General features: G+C 37.3%; 1 long non-coding RNA gene across 1 annotated transcript in view; it reads right to left on the minus strand.

The window, feature by feature from the left end:
* The window catches only part of LOC108975550, a 17,239-nt gene extending 2,271 nt beyond the window's left edge, over positions 1–14,968 (minus strand). Inside the window, exon 1 of the long non-coding RNA XR_001993878.1 lies at positions 13,642–14,968. This is a non-coding gene — a long non-coding RNA (uncharacterized LOC108975550). The remainder of the gene's footprint in view (positions 1–13,641) is intronic.
* Between the last annotated feature and the right edge of the window lie 2,149 nt (positions 14,969–17,117).

The raw sequence follows: 17,117 nt of genomic DNA on the forward strand, positions 1-17,117 counted from the left end.
CTACGTGGCGCCAATTGGATATTCCAAGCGTGGCCAGGTCCTTCCTCACTTGGTCCTCCCTCTTCCCCTGCTTAACGCGGCGGGTACAGCGTCTAATACTTTCAAAGCTGGAGTGTTTTCGCCCATTCGGACAACATGACCTAACCAGCGTAGCCGCTGTCTTTTAATTCGCTGAACTATGTCAATGTCGTCATACATATATCTCATACAGCTCATCGTTCCATCGAATGCGATCGTGGCCAATGCGCAAAGGACCATAAATCTTTCGCAGAACTTTTCTCTCGAAAACTCGCAACGGCAACTTATCCATTGTTGAAATCGTATAAGCCTCTGCACCATATAGCAGGACGGGAGTTATGAGCGACTTATAGAGTTTGGTTTTTGTTCGTCGACTTTACYTTTCAATTGTCTACTCAGTCCGAAGTAGCACCTGTTGGCAAGAGTTATCCTGCGGTTGATTTCCAGGCTGACATTGTTGGTGGTGTTTACGCTGGTTCTAAGATAGACGAAATTATCTAAAACTTCAAAGCTAAGGATGTCAACAGTGACGTGAGTGCCGAGTCGCGAGTGCGACGACTGTTGCTTTGATGACAGGAGATATTTCGTCTTGCCCTCATTCACTGCCAGGCCCATTTGTGTTGCTTCCTTGTCCAGTCTGGAGAGAGCAGAACTAACGGCGCGGGTGTTGAGGTCGATGATACCAGTATCATCGGCATACGCCAGCAACTGTACACTCTTATAGAAGATGGTACCTTCTATATTTAGTTCTACAGCTCGAACTATTTTCTCCAGAAGCAGGTGGAAAAAGTAGCAAGATAAGGAATCGCCTTCTCTGAAACCTCGTTTGGTATCGAACGGCTCGGAGAGGTTCTTCCCGATTCTGACGGAGCTTTTGAGCTGCTCAACGTCAGCTTACACAGCCGTATAAGTTTTGCAGGGATACCAAATTCAGACATCGCAGCATAAGGGCAGCTCCTTTTCGTGCTGTCGAAAGCAGCTCTGAAATCGATGAAGAGGTGGTGTGTGTCGATTCTCCTTTCACGGGTCTTTTCCAAGATTTGGAGCATGGTGAATATCTGGTCGATTGTTGATTTGCTAAGTCGAAAGCCACACTGAAAAGGTCCGATCAGTATGTTGACGGTGGGCTTTAATCTGTCACAAAATACGCTCGATAGAACCTTATATGCGATATTGAGGAGGCTTATCCCACGGTAGTTATCGCATATTGTGGTGTCTCCATTTTTAAGGATTGGGCATAGTGCACTTAAATTCCAATTTTTGGGCATGCTTTCGTCCGACCATATTTTACAAACAAGCTGATGCATGCTCCTTATCAGTTCTCCGATGCCTTGTTTTAATAGCTCGGCCGGCAATCCATCGGCCCCCGGCGCTTTGTTTTCCTTCAGGCGGGTAATTGCTTTTCGAACTTCTTCCTGGTCGGGCAATGGAACGTCTGGTCCATCGCCGTCGATTTGGGATTCGGGTTCGCCTCCTCCTGGCGTTGTGCGTTCACGGCCATTCAGCAGGCTGGAGAAGTGTTCCCACCATAATTTAAGTATGCTCTGGTCCTTTGGTGGTTCTACAATAGTATGCTCCGGTCTTGAAATCTTCTGTAAGCCGCCGCATTTTTTCGTAGATGATGTGGTCGATCGTAACGTTGCGAGGTAGGCAGTATTTTTTTCTTTCCGCTGCGACACGGCACTCCTCGTCGTAACAGCTGATCTTTTGCCCCTTCCGAAAACCAATGGTTTCGGTTGCAGCTGTACGTAAGGAGTTTGAAACGCCCTCCCAAAGTTCCTTTATACCGAGTTGTTGACGAGTGCTCTCAGTGAGCAGGAGTGCAAGCCAAGTAGAAAACCGTCCATCGTTCTGTTGTGATTACAGCTTCTCGACGTCGAATCTTCTTTGTGTTTGTTGGCGTACATTTTTGCTGCTCAGAGACGGGTGCGAATCTTGGCTGCAACATTATAGTAGTCCGAGTCGATGTTAGGACCTCGGAGCGCACGCACATCTAAAACATTGGAGACGATCACAACATGATCGTTCTGGTTGGTAGTTTTTCGATCCGGAGGTAGCTTGATGAATCTTCTTATGCTGAAATCTAGTACTACAGATAACCATATTTCAGGCCTCGGCGAAGTCGATCAACCTCAACGCATTTGGGGATGTTCCTCATGGAGGCTGAATTTACCGACCGTAGTGCCATAGATACCTTCTGGGCCCACCCTGGCGTTAAAATCGCCAAGCACGATTTTAATATAGTGGCGGGGGCAGCCGCATAAGTGCGCTCCAAGCACTCATAAGGTATCTTTGGTCACATCGTCCTTCTCATCAGTCGGGGCGTGGACGCGAATTAGCGATATGTTGAAGAACCTCGCTTTGATGCGGATTGTGGCTAGACGTTCATTTACCGGTGTGCAATATAATAAGTAATTAATGGAACGTATTATAAAATTTTTCCTTGAATATACTTGAAATCAGAGGAGATTGAGTTTATGTGAATATGATTACTGAGATACATATAAATGTAAATTTATAGATAAAAAACTACAATAAAAACTCGGATACATATGGGTTCACCGTCATTTTTATTTTGCAATAAAAATTTCCTACCCAAAATAAATAAGTGATAACAGTACTCATAAAAAACTGTAAATCTTCCAATTTTTACTGAAATCGAAAAGGCTTAGCAAGGTTAAAGCTAATGAAGTCATTTCAATTATTCAAAAAATGAGTAAGTACTGCACTGGTATGTATTATATAGTAGATCTGCTTTAAATCAATTGTTTAAACCTATCATGCCCATATTTCTAATTAACGCGAACTTTTTGTGTATCAATTACAAATTTTTAATGTCAATTCCAGGTGGCTTACACAACGACAACAGCACTCAAATTAGTGTCGATATCTACTCTTAAGCAACTCGATTTTCGTTTCGAATCGTTTAACGTCTCCGTCGGCCAAGTTTTTTAATATCGGGTAATTCATGACTTTCCCTTCCATCCCTAACACTAATTGTCCATAATGGATACTTTTATGAAAAGCATTGAATTTTGGATATTAACTTGTGTCCTCAACACCTCTGTTGCCTTCCGTTGGCTTTATGAAAAAACTTCTCACGTTATTCAAATATTCACGTCATTTACAAGTTCCCCTTTCTGGCAATGTGCGCAGCCCCATTCAAACGCTCGACATTCTACGTTACCTTGTTCTCTTAGCTTTGCAAATTATGCCCTCAACAAGGTATATTAAGTTTTCCACGAAGGAAACGTCGGAGTCACTTTAAAAGTATTATATATATGTATACAATTGGTAGTCGTAATGAACTGAGTCGTTTGCCTGTTCGTCATTATATGTATATGTACATATGTACATGAACTGTTCAGTTTTTCCTACAGTTTTTAAGGCGTCTGAAATTTGGCATACCCTCTTTTCTACTAATATTTGGGTTAAAAATTTCAGTAGCGTTCTTGTATGTAATTTATTTTATTAGTGAAGGGTATCATCGCTACCGTCGAAGTTAAAGTTTTTTTTGTTTATATACTTATGTATATGTACATATGTATGTATGCACATATATTTAAGTATTTTCCGTAAATATTTTTTTTCGTTTTTGTTTTGATCTTTAACGCGTAACTAAAACTCTCATGCACCAAAATGGGTCGAGCCAATAACTTCTTGTGAACTTTTAAAGAAGGGTGGCTATACAAACGTACCTACATATTTACCTTCTTTGGTTAAGTATATCCGTACATACATATGTATATATGAACGTGGTACATTCCGATCTTACGTACTCGTATACAGCATCCGCCAATAGGAATGACGTGATTTTGACAGCTCGTGGGTGTTATTGTGTAGTAAGGTTTTCCATTTTATCATGTCATATTTCACTTGGTACAACGATGGAATTTTTCCAAGGAAATAACGCAAGTTCACGTTCATTTTCTTAGACAATAATATTAAAAAAATAATACCCAACAATTACCCTCCTCCCGCCCAACCGACGCGAGGGGCGCAATCCGCAAACGTGCGGATTTAGTCGAGTCATAATGGCAAGAGAGTATTAAGCGTTGCGATCTTAAGCTTCTCAGGTACAGAAACAAAAATTTCAGCAGTCAAAATTAAAAATTAGATGAAAGTAAGTTTATTATTTTAACATGTTACTTGATAAAATAATTTGGTTAATGGTAAAGAGTGAGTCTGTTAGTTAAAATGTGCTGGAATGAGAATTGAAATCGTGACATATAGGGGGGAATGGTTCGTTTAACTCGAAATTTGTTCTAGAAAATTTTAAAAGTAAAGGTCTAAACTGCCTGGTAGAGCTAGCGGGAACCTTAAAATTAATATCAGATAAGAGAGATGGGCTACAGACTGACCCATTCATGAGTTTTATGAGAAATATTATACCAAGCATTTCACTACGACTAGCGAGTGTAGGGAGATTTATAAGTTTTAAACGGTTAATGTAAGGGGGAAGATTTAAACTGGAATCCCAATGCAAATGATTTAAGGCAAAAAGTTAAAATTTTGGAACGGACTCTATTTTCTTAGAATGGACTTGATAACAAGGGTTCCATACCACGGAAGCAAACTCTAATATAGGCCTCACCAAAGATGTAAAAAGAATATTTGTGGTAAGCGGATCTTTAAATTCTTTAGACCAACGTTTAACMAAACTAAGAGCACCTTTAGCTTTAAAAACCATGGAAGATGTGATGCCCATTTCTGGCAAACGTCTTCGGCAAGAAACATTTGCTGTTGCTATTGGGATGAGACAATTGCATCTCCATAAGTTGACAGTTTGGCGATAATTTTGGTATGACGGTATCATTTGGCCTTATTTCTTTCGAAATGAGCTAAGAACTGGCGTTACAATCAGTATAGAACGTTTCTATTTCCAAAAAGACGGTCCTGTTTCACATCTAAACATGGAAACTCTGCAAGAAAAGTGTGGTGACTCCTTAATTTAGAGGAATTTTCCAGTCAAATGGCCGCAAAGATCATGCGATTTAACTGCTCCAGATTATTTTCTCTGGGGGTATGTTAAATCAAAGATTTAAGTCAACCAAACAGCAACGAAGCTCGATGACCTCGAAGACAAATGGTGAAGGGATTCATCGAAAATTGGCTTAATTGATTGAATATATGCAAACGCCGTGGTGGCCATTTGATGGACATTTTGTTAAAAACTTAGATGGCATATAATTATCTTCTTAACGAGAAAAACTTAAACTATAAAATTTGAGCGCTTTATTTCATTTTAACATCACGTCGTTCTTGTGGTAAGCCCGTTATCTGAAAGTTGAATGAGTGAGTTTTTTAACAAGTCGCAGGCAATGCCGATCTTCTAAACGCTTTAAAGCTAATCAAGCGTGTTGGATGACTGCTTTCAAATATTTGGATGATATATTGTATATTTGGATGGAAATATTTGGTTTTTTTTAGAAAAATATTGCGTTTTGTTTGATGCTACCAAACGATCCCAAAGTCTTATAATCTTATATAACAAGTTGAGGATTAGGTTTAATAAAATGGGTCTCAGTTGTTAAAAACAAAATAAACTGTTTACCAGAAATTGTTGTGTACATGATAACTGGTAATATTACCGTTAAAAGTGTCATAACAGGAAAACATGACTTTTTCTCATATTAAGCCTTTATCGGAATTTTAACAGGCAGTATTTACATGTATGTACATAGGTATATGTATAGGTGTAAACACATTGATTACTATTCAAGGCTTATTGAGAAGACACGGCCGGAGAAGGCGAGTGGTTGTTGCACCGCAGAAATGTTTTCGCGGTAAGCATTTATGGAGATAAATGGCCGACACCAACACGCTTTGTAACTGAGTGGCACAACCGTTGTGACAACACGTTGGTCAGCATCGCATTTGGTTTGGTATGCGGTCGGCATTAAAATTGGCAACTACTTTTACAATAGCTTTAAGGCTTTAGGTGTTAATGAAGACAACGCAACTATTTTGTTAGAAATTGATTAACAAAAATTCTAGACGGATATGCATATCGTGTAGGTTATTATAGAAATTTGATGCAAAATATCTGTTATTTTATGCATATTCGAAAATAGAAGAACTTTTTTCTTAACGTATTAAAGAAATATAAAGTACACTATTAAAATCTTGAAAGGAAAGGTTCGAGTCTAGCCCAAAGGCATGTTATCGTCCGGTTTCCAAAGATATGTTCTGATGAATAGCATATTTCATTCAGACCCAGTACTTCGTACCTTCATCGAATAATGCAGTTTAGAGGTCAGAAGAACTAATAAATTTTTAAACTATTTTCATATAATGTAACTTTAAATTCTTTGAAATTATGGGTAGAAAGTGCCAATACTTTAGAGAAAGTAAAGATTCTAACAATTAAATTTTAATTTTTTAAGCTCTCCGCAGTATGAATATTATCTTATCAGTAAACGTTATACTCTCTCTGACTATATAATAGCCATCAAATTGGCAAAATATTAAAAAATTGCATTTTCACTCAATTTGTAGATAAACTCTTTTAAACGACGGGACCTTGCCCACTTTTTAAACAGCTTTAAACTACAATACACCTTCTCTTGAATGTCAGGGAACGCTACTAAGTATCGTTAACATATGGTAGTTGTATCCTGAACAGGATATGTTAAGTTTGTCACAAAGTTTATAACAAAGGAAGGAAACGTCGAAAAACCTATCCAAAAATGTATATATGTACATATATAAGTGGCGGAGTCATTCTGTGCGCAGGGCAACTCTGACAAAGTCTTAAAATTGAAACTTTAAAATATGAACCGTATTCGTCCTGGAACTTAGCGAATACAATGAAATGCATTTTTTAATTGATTCGGGGGATGATGTTTCTTAGGTTCCAAGGTCTACGAAGCTAGCTTGTGTATGCCCTACCTCAATGCAACTGTTTGCCGCAAATGGCTCACCTGTGCTTAGCTAAGGTGAAGTCATCCTGAAATTGAACCTGAATTTACGCCATGAATTCTTATGAAATTATTTATAGCAGACGTCCCACAGGACATATAAGACGTTCTTGGATACCATGGTGTAGTTGTAGACTTGCAGGGGAGGCTAGTCTGCTTATTACACCGTGCCCAATAACACGACTGACAACGCCAAGTATTTCTATAATCGACACTCTGCAGAAATTTTTCGACATCCTAAAGGAGTTTTCTGAAATTGGCTGTCCGACATTTGATATTCGAACTAACACATCTATGGTTCATCATATCATCACGACCGGCTACGTACACCCGACCACGACGACTGTTACTGCAAAAAGTTAGCAGCTGCGAGGTCAGAATTTTAGTTGTTAATTAAACTAGGAATTTGTCGTCCTTCCTGCAGGAAGCCTAGTCGATTACACTTAATGCGCAAAACCGACGGGTCGTGGAGGCCGTGCGGTGGCTAAAGCACTGAACGCCGTGACAGTACCAGACCGTAACACGCTGCCTTTCCTGCAGGACATTTGTACAATCTTTCAAGGATTGACCTTCAAAAAGCCTCTCAACAGGGGTCAATACATCCCGACGATATTTGCAAAGTTGCCATCACAATGTCATTTGAACTAAATGAGTTCACTCATATGACTTTTGGGTTAAGAAACGATACACCGCCTAATGAACGAAGTGTTTCGAGGTTTGGACTTCATATTCACCTAATTTGACGACGTTTGTAATGCATCAACGTCCCTTAACATTAGGCATAAGGCACATTTTCGTTTAGTCTTCAACTGATTGATAGATTTCAACTTAAGCGTCAGCGTCTCAAAATCAACGTTTAGAGTTTCCGACATTCAATTATGAAAGATGGGATCCGCCCACTTCGTAGCTGTATAGTCACTGCAAAGCTGATTGTCGAGCGATTTATTTGGCCCAGCATTTAACGTGATAGTAAGTTATTTGCTAAGAACTGCATCGGGTGCAAACAGAATAAAATCATCAGACACAACAAGGGAGTACTACAGTGCCGAGAGTTTCTCAGTCAACGATTCGGACACTTAAACATCGACATAGGACCCGTCTCCGTTGTCGGAAGGCAATAGGTTTTGCCTTGCTATTGTTGATAGATTCACCTGATGGCCAGAGGCTTTGTAAAGCTAATAAAATGTCGATTTTATTTTTCCTTCAGAGTTTGAGGTATCGATCTGATATTCTCACTTTTTTTCACTCCAAGAAGCTGCTCATATGTTATATAGTACATTATACTATACAGCTGACGCGCAAACTGAACCATCGGAAACAAGTGCTTGTATGAAAAACTTTTTCATTTTATCTTCACGTAATTTGGAATAGATTATTAATAACATAATGTTCTAAGATAATGTTTAAGTATATCAGACCATTGTAGAAGAAACTGAACGATTAAAATAATGTCGTTGTATGAAAAAAACATTTTTTTTTACAAGATATTCTGACGGATGGACAGATATCCTCCTAATCAATTTGTATCGTCATTTTGATAATTTGATTTTATACAACACTGTATAGTTTTAGAACATCCATCATATGTACATCCGTTAACTGAAAAAAAAAAACTATTGTACTCTGTGCAACATGTTGCGAGACGTTGTTAATGCAACTATGCGTTTTGGTTCAAGAAGCACTCTTTGGCATGGCATTGTCTAAGGTTTCGCTACGGATGTTTATATATCATTACACATGTGTATAATAACGGAAATGCCGTTTGTTTACCATTTCCTCCTTTCGCTATTAATTACGACATCTTCCATTAACTGTTGATCGCGATAAGGCATGCGACTGTTTAGAATGCACAGTACGTTTGGTACGTTTGTATATCTAATATAAGACGAATCCCCAATAATAAGAAGTAGAATATTTGCAAACTTCCACTGACTAGGACGAGTTGAAGAAGTAGCCCTAGTTGTGACCTGTATTAGCTGGATTTTTCTAAACAGTCCACATATAGGTTTAATCGTAATCACTTTCCAAATTATAAGAAAAATTAAAATTAGGTACCTTTATAAATTGTAAAAATTAAAATTCTGTTCAAAATTTGGTAATAAAAACAAAATAAATACAAGTATTTTCAGATTTCTGAACAGTTCTTAACGGCTACAATTGTAAATAAGATATTTTTGTAAATCTGTATAGAAACAGATAGTTCATATTTCAAATATTTATGTGCAAATATCAAATAAATATGAAAGAACAAATACTATTACGAACTAATTTGTAGTATCAAATTAATTTATGCTATAGGGAGCAAAACGTCCACTTTTAAGTCAGTGGAGGTAGGAATTGGTTTTTAATGTTTTTATCTAATCTCTCACTGTTTATAATATCAATCATAAAGTAAAACATTATTTTGAACATATAGAAAATAAAGAGCCATATGTAACGATTTCGATAATATATGTTAGGCTTCAATGACATTAAGCTTAAGGAAATATCCTGTCTAAATCTCCTCAATAGTCGCAATCGAACCACTATCAAGCTTCAAATAATGGCACAATGCAGTAATTTATCCGTGGTACAGAGGATTATTCAAATTTTTAAAAATTAATTATTTTAAATTTGCAGTTTATGGTCGATCAGTGGACAGCAATTTATAATGAATGCAAAATTGTTGCTGAGAATTTAAGGCTTGCCAAAACGTTGTTGACCTAGATGAAGTTGCGGATGAAAATCGCAGTAAAGAATAAATTAAATTCCAAAGAAGTATTTTCCAAGTCAGACTTCACAGCGTTGTCTGTGGAATTGAAAGATTTGCCGCAGTGAGTGTCATAAACGATTTGTTCTCATTCTATGCAGTACCATGACATGAAAGAAGATGAACTCAGCTAAAATTTTGTGGAAAAGTATTCCGTTTATGTATCTTAGTCCATACAACTTATTGAATGTCATTAATGCTAAAAAAGAAGACTTTTCCTAAATATTTGCATCGCTTTGGTAATATTTTGTACTTTACTCGTTTGTGTTTCAAGTGATGAACGTACGTTTACTGCTTTAGCAAGGATCAAAAATGTTCATCGATAATGCTCGTTTAGGGTAGGATCTCAGGATTATCAACACATTCGCTGCCGCCAAAATTCGAATTAGTCAATAATTTTAAAATAATTGCAGATGGGAGGATTTTAAACTGCATGTTCAAATGTTTATATAGTCTTGTTCACTTAACGATTTGTAAAAAAAAAAACTATTCGAGTTAGTATAGGGTTAAATATACTAGTACATGTATAAATGACCAGGAATGAAGAGACGAGTTGAAATCCGGATATGAAATGCCTTAACTAGGCGCTAAATTAAGATATCGATTTGGCAAAGCCAAAATTTTGGAAAAAAGAGTGTGTTCCCGCACCCTAATTGATGCATACATACCTCCCAAACCAGTAAAGCTAAAATAACCAAATTCCCCGAGATAAATCCTAAAAGAACCCCTACCGATAGGGAAAATGGATGAGCGGTTCATGACCCCGCTCACTCTCCAATAGTATTGTTAAATATAAACTAAATACATCAGACTAGTTAACATTTAATATAATTTCAATGCCACAGTGCGAAAATCAGCCACGTCTTCTTCTACATAACATAATTTTAAATTCCATTTGATTCTTTCACTTTCCGGTATACAAATCAATACTAATTAATATAATAATATAAAACTTTGCACGAATATTGCATTTGAAATACTATCTCATCTTATGACAAGAATTTATCCAAATCGGACCAAAACTTCAAGCCGATCGATTATGTGGAGCGCAGTACCCACAGTTGACTTTTTACTTAAAAAATCGGTCAATGTGTTAAAAATGGGTAGAAGATTTTCGGGAAGTTCGACTTTATATCTCATATATCGGCATGTGAGCTATCTCAATGAAAATAACAAGGAGTATTTTATTCATAACATTGTATCTTTAAAATAGATCAAATTTTGCGAAAATCTGGCCCTATATAACTAAAATCAGAATGTTCGAACATCCGGCTGACTTCGCTCTATTTGATGGTGATTATATGTGAATAGTCTTGATGAAGGGAGTATTTTTTTGTATTTATATAATCTATTCATGATTCCATCGAATAATAGATATTTAATTCTCTTAAGACGTTTTCCAGCACCTGAATGAATTTCCCGATTTTTGATCTTAGCAAGCAAGGATATATAATGTTCGAATGCACCCGATCTTGGCATTATTATAATAAGTTCTTGTTTGGAAACATTTCTCTAAATCTTGCCTGCTGCAACCAAAAAAGAAATACAATTATTATTTCAATAAAAATTTATATAAATATCCACGTAATATCGGGTATGCCAGAAATAAGTTAACCAATTAAACAGTTTCTCTATCCAATGCAACTGCAATACTCATCGCGTTTTAGTGTAGGAGAGCATGTACATACCACAAATATTGCGTGGAGCTTTTGGCACAATTGCCACTTTCTTGTTTGATGCGATTCATTGTCGTTTGTGCGAACTGTTGCAGCTGTCTAAACTTGGAATTAACAGAAAAAGGTTTCCACCCCCAACGTAAAACCATGTATTGAGGTGATTTGTTGTTGCAATTGTTGTATCAGAGAGAGAGGTTTTTCTACGAGTTTGTAACATGTGACGCCGACAACTGCTGCGACGCAATCTCAGCTTCAGTTATCAAAACAACTGCAGTAGAATCTTATTGATTGCCAGTGGAGGGTACGATGATGAGCTTCACTGCCATGGGATTTTTCTGAATGCTTTATTGGGAGGTCGGTCAGCGTCAGCTGCAAATAATTGTGAATGGTTGATGTCTTCAAGCATGGTTTGCCGCCAAAAGAGTCTTCCCTTCAAAAAATAGAATAATGTTGTATATACGAGAGGCTTCGCAAACTCCAAATTAGCACGATAGAACTATTTTGTTGATAAAAGATTTTTTTAGAAGCTTCTTTCACTCAGCATATCTCATAGTTTGTTATATCTCGGTATTTTTTGGGATCTTGTTTAGACGATAATTGGTCAGATTATTTATTAACATGAGGTAATCAGCGAAGTTTTGACTCGATTTAACTCATTTCTCATAAACAGAATAACTATTATAAACAAAAGATTCTCTCTGAACTTCCATTATATTAGTCTTGCGGTATTTCTATTGAATTTTCAACTGTTCATAAAATTTTTTTTGATGACTCATGCCCAGCTCTTGACCGATGCTACGGCTGCTACTATGCCGGTCTCTTTCGGCCAATTCAGCGATTTTATCGCAATTTTCGACGACAGGCCTTCCAGAGCGTGGCGCATCTTCGACCATCTCTATACCAGAACGAAAACGTTGAAACCATCGTTGTGCGGTGAAAATGGAAACTGTATCGGGTCCATAAACTGCACAAATTTTATTGGCGGCTTGAGATGAATTTTTGCCTTTATCGTAGTAGTACTGTAACCATATTTTCTCTTTATTTTGCTCCATGTTTGCGAAGCTATAACGCACAAACGACTTAAAAGAAACGACAATCAATAAAACACGCGTTAGCGCGTGAAATGAGCTTTCCAAAAAGGTATAGCATGACCCGATGCGACGAATAAAACTAGAACTACGCGAGTTACATTCGTATACTCTAAACATCTAGTAATAATATATATACATATGTGTATTGTAAATGCTTAATATCGTACTAACATAGAATTGGGTTCCACATTAGGCTTAGTTGTGGAATAAGAGAGTGAACGTATTTCGGGTATGCTAACGCCAACTCAACTAAAAACATAAATATATATATATATATACATATATATATATAATACATATATATATATAAATATATATAAGTAAACAAGCTAATATNGTAAACAAGCTAATATGGAACGATACAACAGTTATCCTAATATTAGAGGCGAACTAACAAAGAATGTTAGTACAGTTAGAATTAGGATAAGTAGTAAGTAAACTAATAAGAAATGTAAAGTTAGTTAGTCTTAAGATTCACCTGAATAAAGCAAGAAGGAACAGCTTAAGCTTTTCAATTCAACACATTACATTTCTCGCGCTCTCAGCGCCAACTAGCGAAAATACCGCAAGACTTTTTTGGCAACCTAATATATCTCCCGAATTGACCGATATTTTCGGTCAAAAGTCAACTATAGATACTGGAGTCCACATATTCGGTTGAATAGATTGGTAAGACAATGTTTCGTCATATGGTGGCATACGTTAACGAAATTATTAGTGCAAGGTTTTAATTCAATATATTAATTGCTCTTGATTTGTGTATTGGTAAGTGAAAGGATCAAGTAGAATTTAATTTAAATGGGAAGTAGGCGTAGTTGTAGTCCGATTTAGTCCATGCATAGGAATGTGAGAACAATGCCATGCACTAAATTTAGCCGAAACGGTTCGTCGCGTTACGAGATATGTGATCTAATAGTGGGCAGTGCTAGGATCATTGTCCAATTTTTACACTGGCTCCAATAAAACCCTCTAATACCATCTCGGTCGAAGTTTTTTTTTTTTTAGTTATTGATTAATCACACTTTTAGGAGTTTTTAACAGAACCGTTATATTGGGAGTGGACGGGATTATCTTTTGTTTTCATCCATTTTCTCAGTGTCATTTGGGGTGCTTAAGGAATTTGTCTTATGTGAATTTGGTTATTGTAACTTAAGTAGTTAATGTACATTAAACTTGGCCACACCTACCTTATCCAAGTTTTTAGCCCAAAGGTGCCTCTTGCTACTGCGATCCCCTGCGTCTATAACTTAATTTAGTCCTTAGTTAAGACACTTTATACGTTTTAAATTAATAGCGTTTTGTGGGTGATTTTCCGATTACGCCTATCAAGGAATTTTTTTCTACCAAGGAAATGTGTGTATCATACTTATCACAGTTCAATCAATTTGAAAAGAACGAACTTCTTGTTATATACTTTTTGTAATTTGCATAAACTTAGTTTATCGTAATGCCATTGTATGTGCAATAATTTTGGTTAATCCGTGAGGCGTATAAACAAACAAATTCGATCGTTTTCCAACTCTGGAACATATAATTAACCTTGAGAGAATGGACAAATTAAAATATGCGCATGAGGTTAACCTTGTTTTTTTCATTGAACAGGGTAAAGCCAACAACGTGTTTCACCCAGTACCGATGTGTAATAAAATTTTTCAAAGATGCCGTATGCACGTACGTAAGTCATAGCGTCTTTAATGTATTCTTTCATATTGAACAATCAATATATAATGATGAAAGGACATATGCAGTACCGATGTTGTTGAAGTCATTTGTTGCAGTACGAAGTTTTGCTTGATTAAATTTCATTGGTCGCAATCTCTCAATTTCGATTTTTACACACATATCTACAATGTACTGATGAAATAGTTTTCTGAATCGGAGAATGTTATTGGCTTCATTTGCATGAATCATCAACCGATATGCGTAGAAGTTCATAACACTAGCTGTCTTCATAAGTTCTTCACTTGCAATCTTGCAAGCGTTTCGACGTTCACAAGGGTCACCAGCCATAACAACTGTAACTTCATTAATAGTTTCAACATTACATGTGCTGCGTGCTCTCCATAGGGCACTTTTTCTGTTTTGATGAGCGGTAGAAATGACATTTTCCCAAATGCCATAAACCAGCTGTTTCACCTTTGTACTTGAAAGCATAACAATGTTGACACTCTTTGTCCATACCACCAATCGTGATTAATGGATGTGTTGAAAAGTTTATTTCAGGATCATATTCAAACGAGACGATTAAGTGATGCTCGTTCCAATGCTCGATTATCCTGCACTCATCGTTGGTTATATTCTCTATGAGCGCTTGTTGACGTGCACCTCGTGCACCTTAAGGTATTAACACGAATACGTGGAGTGCGTTGCCCTCAATTTTTATTTCAACTTGAATTCTTAAATTTATATTATCTGCCGATTGTTCGTTGACTGAGCTACTAAATCGACGATCATCAACCGAATGCGCGATACGAGTAAGTCGACCAATATTTCTTGCTCTTCACGAAGACGTGGTATTTTTCTGTAAAAAAAAGTGACTGTTTCAGTTACTTATGAAGATGGAATTKAAATTAATTAATTAAACAGATTTATTATAAAATAGAATATATATATATATATACATATATATTTGTTAAAACGTGTAATTTTGTTTCTTTGCTTTTGTTTATTAATTATTTCAAAAAAATTTAATAACAACATTAATAAAAAAATTCGTTGTGAAATCAATGAGCTGTATAAATTAATTTGTAGGTTAGCTTAATTGTTAATGAATGCACGTGTAAATTTAATAAAAAAAAATTTAAGAAATAAACTAACTTCAATTCCGCACTAAATTCGCAAGATGTACAGATTTTTCTGTACAATTCAAAACTCTTCGAACATTAATTATATTTTGATATAATATTTTAATCAGCACACGACTTAAAATCACACAATAATAACACAAAACTACAAAATATTTTTCTAAATTTGATCGCAGCACCAACAGTCACGATAAACTAAAATTAAAATAGAATAATATTGAATATTCGATAATGCGATGGTAGTCTGCCGGATACTCTTGCCAACGGTACCTTCAGATCGCGGGGCCAAAGAAATCGGAATTCGCCTACTCTTCCGTTGTATTTTACCAAAAACGCTTAAATTATTTTGATTCTTACACCGTTATTACAATAATGTGCAGCAACAATAACCAAACAAAACTTCTTCTTCTTAATTGGCGTAGACACCGCTTACGCGATTATAGCCGAGTTAACAACAGCTCGCCAGTCGTTTTTTCTTTTCGCTACGTGGGGCCAATTGGATATTCCAAGCGTAGCCAGGTCCTTCTCCACCTGGTCCTTCCAACGGAGTAGAGGTCTTCCTCTTCCTCTGCTTCTCCCAGCGGGTACAGCGCCGAATACTTTCAGAGCTGGAGTGTTTTCGTCCATTCGAACAACATGACCTAGCCAGCGTAGCCGCTTTTTTTTTTTAATTCGCTGAATTATGTCAATGTCGTCGTATATCTCGTACAGCTCATCGTTCCATCGAATGCGATACTCACCGTGGCCTACGCGCAAAGGATCATAAATCTTTCGCAGAACTTTTCTCTCGAAAACTCGCAACGTCAACTCATCACTTGTTGTCATCGTCCAAGCCTCTGCACCATATAGCAGGGCGGGTATTATGAGTGACTTATAGAGTTTGGTTTTTGTTTGTCGAGAGAGGACTTTGCTTCTCAATTGCCTACTCAGTCCGACGTAGCACCTGCTGGCAAGAGTTATCCTGCGTTGGATTTCCAGGTTGACATTATTGCTGGTGTTTATGCTGGTTCCAAGATAGACGAAATTATCTACGACTTCAAAGTTATGACTGTCAACAGTGACGTGAGAGCCTAGTCGCGAGTGCGACGACTGTTTGTTTGATGACAGGAGATATTTCGTCTCGCCCTCGTTCACAGCAAGACCCATTTGTGTTGCTGCCTTATTCATTCTGGAAAAAGCAGAACTAACGGCGCGGGTGTTGAGGCCGATGATATCAATATCATCGGCATACGCCAGCAGCTGTACACTCTTATAGAAGATGGTACCTTCTCTATTTAGTTCTGCAGCTCTAATTATTTTCTCCAGAAGTAGGTTGAAGAAATCACAAGATAGGGAGWCGCCTTGCCTGAAACCTCGTTTGGTATCGAACGGCTCGGAGAGGTCCTTCCCGACTCTGACGGAGCTTTTGGTGTTGCTCAACGTCAGTTTACATAGCCGTATTAGTTTTGCGGTAATACCAAATTCAGACATCGCGGCGTAAAGGCAGCTCCTTTTCGTGCTGTCGAAAGAAGCTCTAAAATCGACGAAGAGGTGGTGAGTGTCGATTCTCCTTTCACGCGTCTTTTCCAAGATTTGGCGCATGKTGAATATCTGGTCAGTTGTTGATTTTCCAGGTCTGAAGCCACACTGATAAGGTCCAATCAGTTTGTTGACGGTGGGTTTTAATCTTTCACACAATACACTCGATAGAACCTTATATGCAATATTGAGGAGGCTTATCCCACGGTAGTTGGCGCAGATTGTGGGGTCTCCTTTTTTGTGGATTGGGCATAGCACACTTAAATTCCAATCGTTGGGCATGCTTTCGTCCGACCATATTTTACAAAGAAGCTGATGCATGCTCCTTATCAGTTCTTCGC

Source organism: Bactrocera latifrons, unplaced genomic scaffold (genome assembly GCF_001853355.1).
Source record: "Bactrocera latifrons isolate USDA-ARS-PBARC rearing strain unplaced genomic scaffold, ASM185335v1 scaffold_668, whole genome shotgun sequence".
NCBI lineage: Eukaryota > Metazoa > Arthropoda > Insecta > Diptera > Tephritidae > Bactrocera > Bactrocera latifrons.